Genomic DNA, 19990 nt, shown 5'->3' with positions numbered 1-19990 from the left:
CTGTCAGCGCTGTATGTCACGGAGCTGCTGTCAGCGCTGTATGTCACGGAGCTGCTGTCAGCGCTGTATGTCACGGTGCTGCTGTCAGCGCTGTATGTCACGGAGCTGCTGTCAGCGCTGTATGTCACGGAGCTGCTGTCAGTGCTGTATGTCACGGAGCTGCTGTCAGCGCTGTATGTCACGGAGCTGCTGTCAGCGCTGTATGTCACGGAGCTGCTGTCAGCGCTGTATGTCACGGTGCTGCTGTCAGCGCTGTATGTCACGGAGCTGCTGTCAGCGCTGTATGTCACGGAGCTGCTGTCAGCGCTGTATGTCACGGAGCTGCTGTCAGCGCTGTATGTCACGGAGCTGCTGTCAGCGCTGTATGTCACGGAGCTGCTGTCAGCGCTGTATGTCACGGTGCTGATGTCAGTGCTCTGTATTACGGTGCTGCTGTCAGTGCTCTGTATCTCCTGCACCCTCTTGTTTGCCTACCCTGGTCCCTGACCTTCCCTCTCCTCCATTGCCTTCATTAGCTCCATAGTCCTGAATTGTCAGAACAATTTCCCAAATAAAAAAAAAATGCTTGTAGTTATCGATCCCAAATTCACCTCATACATGTATTATGCTATTGTCCAGGTGGTGGGACTACGTGCTACCCCCTAATAATTACCCCGTGGCCGCAAATTCGACCTAAAGGTTTGCGAAATTCGCCTCCCATTGAAGTCAATGGAGCCCGCGGCGAACGGTCGTTTTCGCGAACGTTTGTGTCCGTTCGCGTTTCGCGTTCGCGAAACGTCCCGTCGGAAGTTCGTCCATCACTAATTGGGAGTGTTGGAAACATTGCACTAAAGATTGTTGAGTAGTTATGAATGAAAGATTTGTTTTACAGGTAAGTCTTTTATAATGTGCTAGTATGCATACTAGCACATTATAACATTCCTTTGCAGGGGGATCAGAAGGTGATTTTTTCAATTAAGATTTATTACCACTTTAATGTTAGTGGCACACTGAATCATAGAAGTCATTTTTTATTTCACATTTATTACCACCTTAACCTAATCATCTTGATATTTGTAGTGTTGAGACAAAACAATAGATTTGATTGTAGGGATCATTAACAAAATAAAAGATTCTTTACCTTGGTTCACAGTAATACCTCTTTCCTCCAACAGCGGCGGGTTAAAGTGACACTAAACAATATCCTTATTCTTTAAAAATAATCTACACTGGGCCAAATTATAAAGGCAATACTTTTGTGTTTGCCCCTATTTATCATGAGCTGAACTGAAATATCTGCAACTTTTTCTATGTACACAAAAGGCCTATTTCTCTCAAATATTGTTCACAAATCTGTCTAAATCTGTGTTAGTAAGCACTTCTCCTTTGCCGAGATGATCCTTCCACCTCACAGGTGTGGCATATCAAGATGCTGATTAGACAGCATGATTATTGCACAAGTGTGCCTTAGGCTGGCTACAATAAAAGGCCACTCTAATATGTGCAATTTTACTGTATTGGCGGGGGTCCAGGGGGTCCGAAAACCAGTCAATATCTGGTGTGACCACCATTTGCCTCACTCAGTGCAGCACATCTCTTTTGCATACAGTTGATCAGGTTGTTGACTATGGCCTGTGGAATGTTGGTCCATTCCTCTTCAATGGCTGAGCAAAGTTGCTGGATATTGTCAGGAACTGGAACACGCTGTCGTATACGCCTATCCAGAGCATCCCAAACATGCTCAATGGGTGACATATCCGGTGAGTATGCTGACCATGCAAGAACTGGGATGTTTTAAGCTTCCAGGAATTGTGTACAGATCCTTGCAACATGGTACTGTGTAGTATCATGCTGCTACATGAGGTGATGGTTGTGGAAGAATGGCACAACAATGGGCCTCAGGATCTCGTCACGGTATCTCTGTGCATTCAAAATGCCATCAATAAGACGAAAACAACTGTGTTCGTTGTCCACAGCATACCCTGCCCGTACCATAACCTCACCGCCACCATGGGCCACTCGATCCACAACGTTGACATCAGCAAACTGCTCACTCACATGATGCCATACACGCTGTCTGCCATCTGCCCTGTACAGTGAAAACACAGGATTGCTCCATAAAGAGAACACCTCTCCAAAGTGCCAGACGCCATCAAATATGAGCATTTGCCCACTCAAGCTGGTTGCAACGTTGAACTGCAGTCAGGTCAAAACCCCGATGAGGACAACGAGCATGCAGATGAGCTTCCCTGGGATGGTTTCTGACAGTTTGTGCAGAAATTCTTTGATTATGCAAACCGATTGTTGCAACAACTGTCCAGGTGGCTGGTCTCAGACGATCTTGGAAGTGAAAAAGCTGGATGTGGAGGTCCTGGGCTGGTGTGGTTACACATGTTCTGTGGTTGTGAGGCCAGTTGGATGTACTGCCAAATTCTCTGAAAAGCCTTTGGAGATGGCTTATGGTAGAGAAATGAACATTCAATTCACGGGCAACAGCTCTGGTGGACTTTCCTGCAGTCAGCATGACAATTGCACGCTCCTTCAAAACTTGCAACATCTGTGGCATTGTGCTGTGTGATAAAACTGCACATTTTAGAGTGGTCTTTTATTGTGACCAGCCTAAGGCACACCTGTGCAATAATCATGCTGTCTAATCAGCATCTTGACATGCCACACCTATGAGATGGATGGATTATCTCAGCAAAGGAGAAGTGCTCACTAACACAGATTTAGACAGATTTGTAAAAAATATTTGAGAGAAATAGGCCTTTTGTGTACATAGAAAAAGTTGTAGATCTTTCAGTTCAGCTCATGATAAATAGGGGCAAACACAAAAGTGTTGAGTTTATAATTTTGGTCAGGGTATATACACTATTTAATGGCCATGTAATCTATTTACAATTGTTAAAATTAAACTTGTTTCTAAGGCCGCGTACACACGGGCGGACTGTTCGCCCAACCTTGTCCGCTGAACAGTGTTTGGGCGGACAGTCCGCTCGTGTGTGGGCTTTCAGCGGACAGTTTCAGCGGACAGTTGGACGGACAAAGTCTTTCGGAAATCCCGAAAAACTGTCCGCTGAAACTGTGTTTGAGCGAACAGTCCGCCCGTGTGTGGGCCTGTCCGCTGTACTTTCGAAATGAGCGGACTGTTCCCGCTCGGAAAGTCCGCCCATTTCGAGCGCGTGTACAGGTAGGCGGGGCCCGCGAAGGAGATGTCGCGGGCTCCGCCGCCTGGAATGGGCTTAAAGGGGAACCCCAACGCCGAAAAAAATCGGCGTGGGGGTTCCCCCAAAGTCCACACCAGACCCTTGTCCGAGCACGCTACCCGGCCGGCCAGGAAAGGGGGGCGAGCGAGCGCGCCCCCCCTCCTGAGCCGTACCAGGCCGCGTGCCCTCAACATGGGGGGGTGCCTTGGGGAAGGGGGGGCCGCGCGGCACTAACCATCAGTTTATCGTACGATTGCTTTGAAAACTGTATTTTTCAACTGTTTTTCTTATTGCGTACACGGGCCTTAACATGACTTGAAACTTGAAAAATGTATTGAATGTATGAAGAATACATTCCTTGTTTGTACTTGGAAGTTATGTACCAATGACCCAATACATATTGTGAGCTGAGGGCTGATGGATAAGTAAGTGGTGTTTTAGTTGGAGTACTTTAAAATGAAGGGAAATATGTAACATGTATTCGAGTCTTATACCAAAAAGCTGTTAATCAAGGCAGCTGGGGTATGTAGATACTGTATTTGGGGATGTAGCTAAGCACAACAGCCACACCAATCACGTAAAGCTTTATAATATTTGTCTATTAGTGTCCTCTGAATTTTAAGTTAACTAATGTGATAGTAACTCCTTCCATTTTTCTTTGTCTCTAAGGCAGTCTTTTACTTTCTGGTTTCGTAATGTATAAATAAATGGATTAAGCAATGGGCCCAGAATGGTGCTTACAAAATTAACTACTTTGTCTGCTTCTACTGAATAGCTTTGTGAAGGCTTTACTTCAATGAATATTGCACTACCGAAAACTATAGAAACCATAGTTATATGAGAAACACATGTAGAAAAGGTTCTATGATGGCCAATAGCTGAACGCATTTTTATAACTGTTAATACAATAAAAACATATGAAATTGATGTAATTATTAAAGGTATAATTAAGATAATTACAGAATTAATCATTGTAGCTACTTTGATCAAGCTGATGTCTACACAGACCAAGCTCAGCATGGCAGCACTGTCACAAAAGAAATGGTCCAAAACATGACCACAAAATGGCACCCTTGCCATCATGTATGTAGGGTAAAGAAGACATAAAAATGAGATAATATAACAGCTAACAACTAACTTTATGCATAAACTGCGCCTCATAATGGAAGAGTACCTGAGAGGAAAACATATAGCCACAAAGCGATCAATGGACATTACACTTAGTATAAGAAAATCAGCTGAGGAAAAGAAATAATAGAAGAAGGACTGTGCAATGCATCCTGATTTAGAAATATTGTGATGGTCTGTAATAAAGATGGATAAAAGTTTACAAGTAACTGAAGAAATGCCTACTATTTCCATAAATGACAGGCACACTATGAAGAAGTACATGGGTGAATGGAGACGATGATCAGCACATATTATGAGGATAATTAATATATTTCCAGCTAACGTGACAAGGTAGATTATACACAATATTGTAAATAGATAGAACTGAAATGTATTATTTCCTTGAAATCCCTTTATGAGAAATTCAACCACTGTGATATTTATTATCTCCATTGAGATGAAGAATCAGTTTGCAACATAATGCAAAGTGAACATCTCAACATAGATGTGGGAACTTCTTTTGTAGCCGATCACACTGAAATCAGTAACTGCCTAATAATTATTCCCCATTTACTGGAATCCCTTGGGAAGCAGCCTTCTTTAGAATAAAAAAGAGCACCAGAGAATATATTTATATGCATTACAAAATAATGTTTTACTTCAAAACAATATAATACCCATTCATATTTAAAAACAAATGTACCAAAGGATAATTTTACATATTAAAGAGCTACTAATAAAATATATGCGTCAGAAATGGTAAATATACTTATTAAAAGGTTGTGTGTAAACATGAAAACTTCAGTGCAGAATATTATTATAGTATATATATTTAGAAACATTGCAATTGTATATGCTATATTATTTTTTTTATTTGCTATTCTTTACCAACGTAAAGGGAGTCACCCTTTAAATATTTATGGTATATACATATATAAATCATCACGTCTAAAGGGATGCAGACCCTGCAATTTTCCTCATTAGTGTCCTCCAGGTGCAGCAGCTGAATGATAATTCTGAAACCACTCGCATTAGACAACTCAGCACAAAGGCACATTTCTTCAGAATAACAAAATATAGGAATCTGCAAGAAAGTTTGTTAAAAATGCTTGTGTAGCGCTGATAATTTTGCCTATTAATGCTTTATAATGGAAGTCTATGAGCAGTGTTATAGCTTAGCATTTGGCGCCATCTAGTGACCAAAACAGGAAATAGACTCTGATGATTTTCTCTTCTATAGCACTAGAAACATAACAGGAAGTGACTGTTGTTTACATTTTGCTATGACATGCCTACCCAGAATGCCAGGTGACCTAGCCATGATCACTCTGTACTGAACTGCATGCTGGGTAGGATGTAAAAGGACCCGTGTGGCCATTTTCTTCCTCTTTCTGGACGCATGGTCTGCCTGTAAGGACTTGTGAAGAGGTCTCCAAAGAGCACAGCCTACAGCCACTGAGGAGCGGAACAAATACAGACTTTGCCATTCACCTGATCACTGGAGAGACTAAGTGACAAGATTGGGAAGGATCCAGAGACACCTGTCGGAGCATCAGAGGGACCCGGTTCATCTTGCAGAGTGAAGCGGTGTGACAGGGCCGGCTAGAAGCAAGACAGAGTGCACCGGAGCAGAGCTGTTACATTCTTCAGATCCAGTTTGGTGATATGAGAGGGTTGTTGCCCACAGTTTATTACACACTTGCATACACCTGGATCCAAACACAGTGCTGCTGGGACCTGTAGTCAAATGGAGGAGAATCTAATAAAGACTGAGTTTAAGAAGGCCTGAAGCCTATCCTTCACTTCACTTTAACACTGTGTTATTCCTGAGCAATTATATCAGAGATAATTACAAGTGGATCACACTACAGGAAGTTTCAGTATTCATCTCACGTTAACCTTTGTTATTCTACTGTTGGATTACAGATTTGTTACAAACACAAATAGCTAGCAGAAGAAAATTACAATTACAATTAGCAATTACAGTCAGTGTATTGTGCCATCTGAACAGTGTACACCTAAAGCTACCTCAATTGCTGGTGTTCTGCTGATCCTATCTGCAGGCAGCTGTAGCAATTACAGTCGGTGTATTGTGCTATCTGCACAGTGTACACCTTAAGCTACCCCAATTGCTGGTCTTCTGCTGATCCTATCCGCAGGCAGCTGTAGCAATTACAGTCGGTGTATTGTGCCATCAGCACAGTGTGCGCCTAAAGCTACTCCAATTGCTAGTGTTCTGCTGAACCTATACCGCAGGCAGCTGTTGCAATTATAGTCGGTGTATTGTGCCATCTGCACAGTGTGCACCTAAAGCTACCCCAATTGCTGGTGTTCTGCTGATCCTATCTGCAGGCAGCTGTAGCAATTACAGTCGGAGTATTGTGCCATCTGCACAGTGTGTGCGTAAAGCTATCCCAATTGCTGGTGTTCTGCTGATCCTATCCGCAGGCAGCTGTAGCAATTACAGTCAGTGTATTGTGCCATCTGCACAGTGTCCACCTAAAGCTACCCCAATTGCTGGTGTTCTGCTGATTCTATACCGCAGGCAGCTGCAGTAATTACAGTCGGTGTACTGTGTCATCTTCACAGTGTGCACTTAAAGCTCCCCCAATTGCTGGTGTTCTTCTGATTGCATACCACAGGCAGGCAGCTGCAATAATTACAGTCAGTGTATGTGTCATCTGCACAATGTGCACATAAAGCTACCCCAATTGCTGGTGTCCTTCTGATCCTATACCACAGGCAAGCAGCTGTATTATGTCATCTACACAGTGTGTGCCTAAAGCTACCCCAATTGCTGGTGTTCTGCTGATCCTATACCGCAGGCAGCTGCAGTAATTACAGTTGGTTTACTGTGTACTCTGCACAGTTTGCACATAAAGCTACCCCAATTGCTGGTGTTCTCATACTAATAATACTACAGGCAGGCAGTTGATTATGCTAGCTGCAGTATATCAGTATATACGACCCAGCTTTGTGCAGCTACATCTCCCTGCAAGCCATTAGTATGTCTGGAAGGCCAACAAGGAGAGGCAGACAGTCACGAGCCAATAAAAGCGGGCAAGCAGGCTCTGTGTCTAGAGGCAACAGTGCTGGTTGTGGACACGGTGCACCCTCATCTGCAGGTAGCCATGGGACATGCTTCTCCTTATATTCAGCAGCTGGACGTGTTGAGCCACAACATGCCAAAGACTTGGTAGAGTGGATGACCAAGCCATCCTCACCCTCCTCATCCTCTCTAACCCAGGCTCAGGGTACTGGCAAAGCAGCTGCCAACTTGGCCTCTTCCCTCGGCTCAATGGCATCAGTCACTGCTTCCCTAGCCCCACCATGTCCTCCTGAGGAGTTCCCCGAACTGTTTGGGCACAGTGTTGGGTATATGCTCCCTGAGGATGCCCAGCATTTTGAAATAACAGCAATGCTTGCTGCCGATCAGGGTATATTAGTAGCCAAGGCAACATGTTTTCCATGTTCATTGGTGATCTGGCTTTTACCCGTAAAGTCTCTAGGTTGTTGTTGAGAATGTGACGATAATTTACGAAAACATTTTGCTACAGAATGAGCACCAGAGCAAAATGCACATTCATGCTTGTACCTACAGGAATGAAGCCATTTACACTGGCTACCATTATACGTGAAACAAATCCCCTTTTTATAAGGCAGAGTAGAGTAAACACTAGAAGAAACATTGTTTGGGTGAGGCAGAACAGTTCGAGGAGGGAGGAATAAATCCAACCAAAGTCCGATATCCTTTACACCCCATTGTAAAGAAGGATGAATACTCAATTGATGTCTGAATGCTTCATCATACGTAAACCAGGAATATCCACCAAAGTTACGATAAGCCTCCAGAACAATGTCCTGGACTCTTATTTGGAAACTTCCTGCAAATAAAAGCCTGAAGCCAATTAAAAATTAACTTGGCAATAGGCTTTTTCGATCATCCTTCTTATCCTTATCCAGTTTAGACAGGTAGTGTTTTGAAGATGGTAATAAAGTTAACAACTCAATGTATTAACCACTCAAAAAAATTTTCTTTGACATCCTTGGGTTAATAAAAACCCAACAATTAAGGAAATTAAGTAAACTGTGATCCACACCCTTATCAACAACCACATTAACAGCATTGATTTGATGCAAAGGTTGTTGAGGATTATCAATAGCAGACCACACAGACGCTGCAGGATCAGAAATACCATTACTATGTGAAGCAGTTGAATTGGTGGGCACAGTAATGCTAGCAATAATATTAGTTAAAGAAGAAGACAATTCATTCAATAAATGCAAAGTATGAGACCCACCTCGCAGAGGAGATTGAGGAGTCTCAGCCTGTGTAATATAGTATATGTATATTTGTGAACAGTGTACGAGCGCCGGACACAGTGCACTATGTGAAGCGCCACATCAATGCAATCACAAGATTGCAGATGCGGCGCTTCATTTGCGGGGTTTTAACCCGCCTTGTGGTGCAATGAAAAGTGCCGATCTGCATCCACCCGGCGCCCATAGGTTTACTATGCTATGGGCTTTGAGTGACAGACTAGTTAGTCTGTCACTTCCGGTCTTCCCCTGTGTCAGACCAGTGCGCCGAGCGGAGGAGCAGAGGAGCGGAGGAGTGAACTCCTGCACTTGCCGCTATGAAACAACAACAAGGTAGATGCTGGAAATCCACAGGAGGGGGGCAGAGCTCAATGATTCCACTGACAGCCAAACGAGGCACAGCAACACCAGTGGAGATATTAGAATCACTGACGATCAACACAAGGCTGGTCTCCTTATTTCTACAGGATGGATGGAGGGGGAGGTTTCACACAGGCTGTGTGTTTATCAAGTGCTGATCGTCACAATGGAAAAGCTCCAAAAGAGATGCCCTCTCCCCCCCCCAGGCCCAGGGGAAGCCATTGGCGATCAGTCGGCTGCAGATGACACGGTCCCGCTGGAGGATGCTGAGGGATTGTCCCCTGCCTGGAACACTGTGAGTACACCAAGGGACAGATTAGTGGGGCCTAATTCTACTCCCCCTTCATCTGATGGCACAGAACCCACCCTTATGCCACGTACACACGGTCGGAGAATCCGTCGGAATGCGTCTTATTGGACCGTGTCGTCAGATAATCCGACTGTGTGTGGTATGCATCGGACTGATTCTGTCCGAATCTCCGTCGGACCCAATTTTCCAACATGTTGGAAATATTTCCCAATCAACTGGGCCGGTCGGACGTAATCCGATCATGTGTAGAGAATTTTGATCGGACCAAGTGCCACGCATGCTCAGATCAAATTCCTACATCAAAGCTATTGGCTACTAGCCTGAATGTAGTCCCATCGTAACGAAATTACGTCATCACGTTCTGAAAGATCAGATTTTTCGACAACTTAGTCCGACCGTGTGTATGCAACAGTTTCGAACACAATCCGTCAGACTAAATCTGACGGACAAAATCCGACGGATTTGGTTGGCAAAATCTCCGACCGTGTGTACAGGGGCTTAGAGATATTTTCTCTGCTGTTACTGCTTGTAATATGTCTATCTCAGCACTTGCTAATGAAGTGAAAGGGGTGAAAGCTGAAATCTCCTATGTGCGGCAGGACATGCAAAAACTAAGGGAACGCACAGCTACCATTGAAGGCAGGGTGAGAGCTATAGAGGATGACATTCCCCCCATGCAAAGGGACTTGCAATACAACTGTCACCTTACTGCACAGCATGCGTCTCGCCTGGATGACCTGGAAAATCGCATGAGGTGCAATAATATACACGCAATAGGCATCCCGGAACGGGCCGAGGGCAAAAACCCTGTTGCATTTATTGAAAACTGGCTGATCACTGCGTTCGGCAAGGAGGCTTTCTCCCCACTCTTTGCAGTTGATCGTGCGCACAGAGTCCCATCCAGACCCCTACCCCCAGGCAATCACCCCAGGGCCTTCTGTTTTAAATTGCTTAACTACAAAGATAGAGACGCCATACTGTCCAAGGCCAGAATTATGGGAGGCACGCTTGCTATCGACAACTCTAAAGTATCCTTGTACCCGGATTTTTCTGCTGAGCTGCAGAAGCAACGAGCAAAGTTCATAGATGTAAAGAAAAGATTCAGGGAGCTTAACCTTCCTTATACCATGCTTTACCCAGCACGCCTCAGAGTTGTTGCACTGGGAGAAACCCATTTTTTTGACCGGCCTACCAATGCAGCGCAATGGCTAGACAGAGAGGATAGAGCCCTCAAAGCTAACCGCACGCCACGCAAAGCCCCGGATTAAGGAGAAGGCCCTAAGGGGCCTGGAAGCCGTCGACTATCCTGACAAAGTCACCCATGGCTCTGCTGCGGTTACTTAGAGGCTCGTTCTACTAGAGATTTTTTCCTTTTTTTTCTTTATAATTGATCTCTGTCCTACATCGTGAGCAAGGCGGCAGAGGGAGATCTACCATCACGGTATATCTTATACGAGACGGTGTGCCCCGCAGGTGCCGTTGAAGTGAATCTTCTAGCTGAACTAACCCGATGGCTTCATGGGAGCTTCCTCCGCCTCCCCCCCTCAGCGGATGCAGGGGGTCTGTTTGTTATACAGCCCAAGAGGGTAGGGGCCCTGTTGGCCCCACAAGTAAGGTCTAGTTTGATGGCCGTTTGCAGACACGATGTCTACATATGTTTCTCATGTTCCTGCTCTGACTCTTCCATTCTACCACTCCCCTAGCAGTTGTGAAGTACCACTCCCCTAGCAGTTGTGAAGTTGGACTATGTACAGTTAATTATCTGCATACTGGGTAACGTTGATGCTCTGACAACAGCAATTTTTTCTTTGTATAGAGTCATAATCCCTTTAGATATGGAATGGTGCCGAACATTGTATTTACTACTGACACTATTTGTAGTAAGCCCATATGGCGGTTGAGCTGAATGTCCTCATTTGGAATGTGAGGGGTCTGGGTACTCCAGTGAAAAAAATAGCAGTTTTGAGACATATAAAATCTATGAATGCCAGTATTGTGTGCTTGCAGGAGACGCATTTTGCGGCTGAACCTCCTCCTAGCCTGAGCCCACGCATGTATGATGTTCAGTTCCACTCCACGTATTCCTCATACTCCAGGGGGGTAAGCATACTTATACGCAAAGGAGTCCGGTTCCAATGTTCTAAGACCCAGATTGACCCAAGCGGCAGATATGTTTTTTTACTGTGTAAAGTTCATGGGCTAACTTGTATACTGGCTAATATATACGTACCACCGCCATATTCGGCAGGGGTTCTTGGGAGTTTGGCAACATTTATGGTGCAATACCAAGAGGTCCCCCTACTTGCAGTGGGAGACTTCAACAATTACTTAAATCATACCAAAGACAAGTTTCCCATACCCAGTAATATTGCGCCAGGCACAACGGGCTGCACACCTTTTGCCAGGGTCCTTAAGGAACTGGGGCTGACAGACGTATGTCGTAGCAGGCACCCGGACCTTAAAAGGTATTCCTGTCATTCGGCCTCTTACGGAGGCCTATCTAGAATAGACCTGGGCCTGGGCAATGACAGGATGCTGCAACGTATTATAGACTCGGACTATGCTGACAGACACCTTTCCAAACACTCCTCGCTCCGCATCTGTGTATCATTCCCTGACATAGTTAGGCGTCCAGTCTGGAAGCTTAAACCCTTTTGGCTTTCGTTGTTCCCTGAGCCTGACCTACTTCGGGACGCACTTAAATCCTTCCTACTGGACAACATTGGCACTACGAATTTGGGGATGGTGTGGGATGCAATGAAGGCCTATACAAGGGGGCAGTGCATACAAATAATAAATGGTATTAAAACAGACACTAAAGCTTGGGAGATGACGGTGCGCTGAGTGGTCACCGAAACAGAAGACAAGTACATCGCCAATCCCACAGATGACACAAAAAGGGCGTGGTTGGGAGCACAATCAATGTCTAGGCAACTGGCATTGCAGTTAGCTGAAAATAAACGCTTTTTTTTGCAACAGACACATTTTGAGGAAGGCGAAGCAAATGGACATATGCTGGCGGTTATGGTGCGAGCGCAACAGTCCTCAGCCATCATTTCGGCTATCCGTGATGACCAGGGTGTCGAACACTCCTCTACCTCAGACGTTGTTCGTATTTTTAAGGATTTCTATGAGGACCTGTATACATCTAAAGTGAGGCCCACGGAGGTGGAGATTGTGGAATTTTTAGATAAAAGCGAGCTCCCGATTTTATCATTAGAAGATACCGACATGCTTAATGCACCATTGACAGAGGAGGAATTAGGTATAGCCCTGTCACACTCCCAAAATAACAAGTCGCCAGGGGTGGACGGTCTACCATCCGAAATTTATAAAAGATACTCTGGTACTCTACTCCCCACCCTCTTGAAAGTTTATACTGAGGCCCTTGAAAGAGGGTCATTGCCGAGCTCCATGAACGGGGCAATTATTGTGGTCTTGCTTTAGCCAGGCAAGGAGGCCAGTTCCCTGGGCTCATATAGGCCCATATCCTTGCTGACAGCGGATGTCAAGCTGTTGGCTAGGGTATTGGCAAACAGACTGGCCAGAGTAATACATAAAATAGTGCATAAAGACCAATCCGGATTTATCCCTTCAAGATCCACAGCACAAAATATTAGGAGGCTCTTCTTAAACCTGCAGATCCCAGCGGATAATACTGGCAACAGGGAAATCTTCTCCCTTGACGCAGCTAAGGCCTTCGACAGTGTCGAGTGGCCTTACCTGTGGATGGTGTTGAGGTGTGTGGGTTTGGGTGACACCTTCATTAAATGGGTTCAGTTACTTTACGCAAAACCCACTGCGAGACTTAGGGTGAATGGGGAACTGTCAGAGCCATTTTCACTGTACAGGGGCACCAGACAGGGGTGTCCTTTATCACCCCTGTTGTTTGCCCTGGCACTGGAGCCCCTGGCGGCTAGGATACGTGGAGACAAAGACATAATTAGGTTTCAACGCTCCATGAGCACAGATGTGGTGTCCATGTACGCTGAATATACCCTGTTGTACCTGGGAGACACACAGGGCACTTTGCAAGCAGTTATGGACCTTATTAAAACACTTGGGGAGCTGTCAGGCTTTGCCATCAATTGGGATAAGTCGGTACTGATGCCATTAGATCCCCTGGCAGTCCCGGTGCCTGGGTGTGCGGAAATGGTCCAGATCGTGACTGCATTTAGGTACCTGGGCGTTCAGGTAACCCCAGACCCATCCCACTACATTGAACGTAACTTATCCCCCCTTCTTAGCAAATTTAGAAATAAAAGCACAGCATAGTGCAAACTGCCTCTATCGATTGCTGGGAGAATAAACCTAATTAAAATGGTCTGGGCACCACAATTATTATACATATTCCATAACTCCCCAGTGGGGATACCCAGGAGATGGTTAGAAAAAATTGAGTTGCAATTTCGTGAATTGATATGGCGGAAAAAATCAGCTAGGATTAAGTTGTCAACCCTTCAGTATAACAAGGAAGAAGGTGGGATGGCGGTCCCGCACCCCAGGACTTACTTTTTAGCATCCCAACTGCAACAGCTAGGGGGGTGGGGAATAATAGACCTGACTGACCCTATTCATAGGTTGCTAGATACAGAAGGGGACAGTGAGTCTGCACTTACAAGGCTAGAGGCGGGTTATCCACACCTAGATTCAACGGCTCCTCCCGTGAAACTGTTGAATACACTATGGCCATACATCAAAAAGATGCTTGGGTTGAAAGGATACCTGCTAGGTACACCCATATGGCGCAACAAACAACTCAAAGAACTACATAAACTAAAAGGTTTCAAGAACTGGGAAGGGGCGGGTATTAAATATGTCTCCCAACTGTATTCTGGTCCTACATTTAAATTGTTTTCTGAAATCCAAACGGAATTCGGGATTCCAAAAAACAATTTTTTCAAATACCTTCAGCTGCGTCACGCACTGCAAGCACAGGCAAGGGCCACTGTACTGCAACCAGCAGATCATGCTATAATTCAAAACATCCTTATGAAGAGGGACAAAAAGGGAATGATCTTGGGTTGCTATAGTGCACTTCTTGTACGAATACAAGACCCTGCTAAGCTGCCCTGCAGACAGGGGTGGGAGGCCGATATTGGCCCCATTGAAGGGGGAAAATGGGAACTGTGTCTAACGGCAGCCCCTCTGGTCTCACTGTCGGCGTCCCACAAAATATCACAATTGTACCTATTGCACAGGGCCTATAGGACACCCAAAAGACTTCATAAGTGGGGCATCAGAGACTCCCCCCTATGCCCAAAATGTGAGATAGACCATGGTGACCTTCTCCACATGTTGTGGAAGTGCCCCAAGCTTTTCATATTCTGGAGGGAGGTGATAGACATGAGATCTACAGTATAGGTACATCTATCCCAGTGGACCCGGCTGTTTGTCTGCTTGGTGCGCTGGAGGATGATACGCTGACCTCACACACACGTACAGCAGTCCTAAGATTACTCTACGAATCGCGTAAACTGATTGCCCAACGGTGGATTACTCCAAGAGTACCTACCATGGGGCAATGGGTGGACAGTGTAAACAAATTATTAATTAAAGAAAAATTAACATATCAACATAGGAAAGTCCCACAAAAAATTGTATTTAATGTGGCAGGCATGGCTAGAGATTCCGGGGTTAGCCCCCTACCAACTTATCAAAGACAGACTGATACTGAGATAGATACTCGGAGCACAGTTACCCAACTATTACCAACAGCTAAAAGGAAAATGCCATACGAAAACCTGGCATTTATGCCGATGGAAGAAGGAACACTATAATATCAAGTTACTATAGTTGCTTTAATATAGAATGTGAACACAAGAAATTAAGAGAATTGCAAGGGTCAATTGTGTATGCAAAATTTATTTTCAGTACGACATTTGTTATGGTTTATCTGTATACGGTACACGATTTTGGAATTGCTGCACAGTAGATGGATAGATGAATCAAGAAATTAAGGGAAAAGTAAGGGGAGAGAGTAATAGTAAACTAAAACAGAGAACAGGGAAAAGTAAGTGAATGTAACAAAAGAGGCTATATCTACAAATGTAAGGGAATGTATTGATAAAGCACTCTGTTTAAGGATTGCTCCTACTTCCAATGTTTCTCCTGTTTTGTGATTTATATTTTTTGTATCTCTATGCACTGCCTATTTTATACCATGTACTGTGCAACAAAAGAAATAAAAGTTCTTTTCTGATCAAAGAAAAAAAAAAAAAAATAGAATAGAATAGAATAGAATAAATATAACCATTTTCCAAAATTTAAATAGAATCAATTTGAATTTGACTAGAATAGAAAAGAATAGATTTGAATGTAATATAAAATAACTGAATAGTATAGACAAAAAAAAACAACAGAATGGAATAGAATAGAATAGAATAGAAAGAATAAAACCATCTTCCAAAATTTGAATTTAATAAAATAGAATAGAAAAGAATAGAACATAAAATATAATAGAAAGGAATAGAATAAAATAAACAAATAAGAAAATAATATAATAAAAAAACAATAGAATATAATAGAAAGAATATAACCATTTCCTAAAACTCAAATAGAGTCAATTTGAATTTCAATAGAATAGAAAGGAATAGATTAGAATAGGAAGATTTATATTCATACTATTATACCATGTTGTCTTTTTCTATACTATTGTGTTATTTTCTGTTCTATTCTCCTCTATTCAAATTCTAATTGATTCTATTTGAATTTTGGAAAATGGTTATATTATTACTATTCTATTAATTTCTATAGGTTTTTTTTAATTCTAGGTTTTTCTTTTTCATAAAGATGGTTATAATCTTTCTATTTAATTGTATTCTTTTTTTATTCTATTCCTTTCTATTTTATTCTATTCCATTCTATTCTGTTCTTTTATTTTCTATCCTATTGTGTTCTGTTTTTCTCTACTATATTATATTCCTTTATTTTATGTTATATTCTTTTCTATTATATTTTTGTTCTATTCTATTTTATTCTCTTTGGAAATTGGAAAACTATTCAAATTCAAAAACTATTAGAACTCAAAATCTTTTTGATTCTGAAAACTATTAAAAATTGATTTGAAAACTTTTCGAATCGATCCAAATTTGAAAATTCAAATCAATTAGAATACAAATAAATGAAACAAATTCCAAAGTTCAATTAAAACAGATTAAACAAATTGAACTAAATAAATGTATGAAAATTAATCCAAACAAATAAAACAATTTTTTTTGTTCTTCACATGTCTAGTCAGGAGATTATGACTGGCTCTCTATGGAGTCGGCTTACACATCTCCAGAGCACCTCCGGTGAGTCCTGTGCATTTTTTGGTCTATTTGAGGTCTGAATTCAGCCAAAAAAAAAAAATAGCGAACAATTTGGGGTGTTCGCAGAAAATTCGAAAGCTGGGGAGCACCCTTTAAAAGTCTATGGGAGAAATCAAAAGTGCTAATTTTAAAGGTTAATATGCAAGTTATTCTCATAAAAAGTGTTTGGGGACTTGGGTCCTGCTCACAGACGACCTTTTTTCCCATCGGAATAAACTCTGAAGGTTTTTTCGATGGAGTTGCGATGGAATTCCGCTGAAACTGTCTTGCATACACACGATCACACCAAAGTCTGATCGTCAAGAATACGGTGACATACAGCACATACGAAGGGACTAGAAAAAGGAAGTTCAAGACCCAGTATGCCACCCTTTGGGCTCCTTCTGTTAATCTCTTGTTTATCTTGTGTTAGTAGAAGTTTGGTTAGAAACGATTCGTGCTTTTCAGACTCCTGCTTTTTCAGATGGTTTTACTGCTGTTCAGTTGGGCTTGTGGGTTTCTATCTGGTTTTCAGTGGATATAGTCAGTTCATATCTGTTTTTCAGTGCATTCTTGTCCACTCGTTGCTGATTTTCAGCTCGCTCTTCACAGGCCTTGCTGTTCTTCAGTGCATTCGGTTAAGTTCATTCTGACCAGCCAACCATTTTGAAACCATGGTGTGGGTACATACTCGTCGTACATTTTCTGCTGTGTGGGGGCTTGGTGTTGGGGTTTATACTTTGACCCAAGCTCAGTCCATGAATAGGGTGAAGAGGAGTTCATGGACCAAAAATTGGTTACTCCAGCTTGACCAATTCTTGCACATGCCTTTGCTTCGTGAGATCCAGGAGAAAAATCCTTATGATTTCAGGATTTATCTCAGGATGACGGACCCCGTTTTTCACAATCTGTTGGCTAAATAAGCCCCATTGTCACTGTAAACACAAAATTACTTACAAAGTTGGTTTTGAGCATTGAAAGAAGAAGCCACACATTGTTGGTTCTATAAATTTTTACTCTGTGCACATTCATATGTGCGTTAGAAAATTTTGTTTTCTCAATTTTTTTTTTTTTTTTTACAAACAGGCATGTTTTAAAAAAATAACATACACAACTTACAAAGTTCAACGTATAAAAACTGAAGGCAATATCAGACATTATAGTGTCAAAAATGTCTTGATATTGCCTTCATCAGATGGGGTGATGTCACCCCTATAAAAGCCAAATTTTGACTATGCACACAAATTGGGAGTCCAATGGGTATTTCTCTGCTGATCCCATGCCTAATGTCAACATGTGCTATCCCCCATCATGGGGGATCATTGGATGTGTTTTGGGGGTGCAACCCCTTCCTCTCACCTACTAGAGTTACGAGGAAGGGGTTTCACCCAGAAAACATGTACATTGAGATCCCCTGATGGCAGATAGCACACATTGACACACCGTGTGCATCTTCAAATTTTGCCTTTTAAAATGTAAAAACAAAAATTGGGTTTAGTCCAACAAATGGGTAAATGGATGGGATTTGGATGGGATTTGAAACCAATTTATACTCCCCAACACATTGATCATGTTCTTCATTTGTTGTTCCATAACATTCAATTTCTTCCTTATAATGGCTATTTCGCCATTTCACAGCATGATGTTGTGGATGGGCCTTTGTGCGCTGTCACTCGTGAAGTTTCAGCTTGTTGTTCAACAACCAGCACATCACCCAAAAATTGGTTATAAATATGCAGGCATACATAGATTACCTGAAGCTTTGGTGTCAGACACTCACCTGTTTGGGTGACAATCTCGCCCACTTCCTCCACCTCTCCTTCCTCCAGATCCTCGGGGGGTCTTGGGCTGATTTCCCCTTCTTGGTGATGTGGAGGTGGTCCCTGGTGTCCTCTGAGTGGTGTCCTCCGAGTCTTTTCTCCCCTATGAGAATGAAACAAAAGGTATACTTACAGGGCTGGATTAATGTAGGGGCTATTGGAGCTGCAGCTCCAGGCCCCTACCTTAATATAGGCCCAGCCACCCAAAAAGGACATGGAAAGCAATGGGCCAACGGGAAGAGATCTCCCCTGATGGGCCCTGCATTTCACATGCACCGCCTGGGCAGGGTGATGGTATTGATAATGGGCACTGCATGAGCAGTCCTAACAGAAGCCTGGGGCACGCCAAAGCAGGCCTCTTACAGAAGTCTGGGGCTTCCATAGTGTTAGGCCTGCGCAGCTGCACTCTTTCAGCTCAGAGTGCACGCCAATGCACAGCCCTTACAGAAACTTGGCAAATCAAATGCCAGGCTTCCCTAGTGTTATGCCTGTGGGGCTGTGCACTTTTGAGTTTGGGCACATGCCAGCACATGCCCTTGGAAAGCAGAAGGGTGCCCAGTAAAAGCTCCACCAAAATCCTCAGCACCAAGCACATGATGCTCTTAATCCGGCCCTGTATACTTAGCACACAGATATTTGAGTCAAGAAATAGCAATATGAAACATTGCTTGAAAGTGGTGTACAATTGTTTGTTTGGGCAGAGTTCCAAGTTGAAGACATCATTAATTCCCTTTTAGACAATCTGGAATACTTACCTTTTTTGGACAAGATTCACAGATGGAGATACCTCAAGTATCCACTGGAGCACCTATATGGGTCACCCTAAAAAATGTGCTCTGGTGTCCCACACTAGTGCTCCGGAGTCCAGATGTGTAAACAGCTGCTGAGTGTCCTTTCCTTGCATTCCACTGAATCAAGTTTGCAATTCATTCTAGTTGCAAAGACATTTAGACAACAATGTCCTAAACTTCTTTTAATACTAAAAAGAAGAAGAAATAATAATACAAATTAGCATGACCAAATATAGTTAACCCTGTATCAGTTAAATACATTGTATTTAGTTGGCAAACGGACAATATTTCCTACGAACGGTTGCCCACGAACATGAAAGTAGCCATTTAAAACTGTACAACAGTAAAGAAAAGCACATGGAGCAGAATGCAAGTTAATAATCATAATAGGAACACACGACAAGTACTTACTTTTTTGAAGCACTTTCTTTATCCTTCTGTACTGATCCTGCTCCCTTAATTTTAAGTCTGACCAGCGTTTTCTTAATTGCTCCTTTGATCGTCGTATCCCAAATTTATGCCGCAGACTCTTCACCACTTTCATCATGATTTTGGCCTTTCGCAGATTGGAGTTTGGGTATAGCCCATTCTTTCTATCATAGTCGGCTCTCCTCAATATGTGGACCATCTCTACCATCTCCTCAAAGGACATACTGGAGGCCTTAAACCTCCTCCTGGATTGTGAAGTTTCGGCCTCCGGGCTTTCCTCCTTGTTACTACTAGTAGTAATTACCTGCTGTGTCTCCACCATGTTCCTCTCCCACTGTGTGACAAAAGAGAAGGGGCAGGGAATCTTCGAGAA

Source organism: Lithobates pipiens, unplaced genomic scaffold (assembly GCF_037356315.1).
Source record: "Lithobates pipiens isolate NorthernLeopardFrog02 unplaced genomic scaffold, aLitPip1_a1.2 Scaffold_11, whole genome shotgun sequence".
NCBI classification, from domain to species: Eukaryota; Metazoa; Chordata; class Amphibia; order Anura; family Ranidae; genus Lithobates; species Lithobates pipiens.
This window is presented reverse-complemented; position numbering follows the sequence as displayed.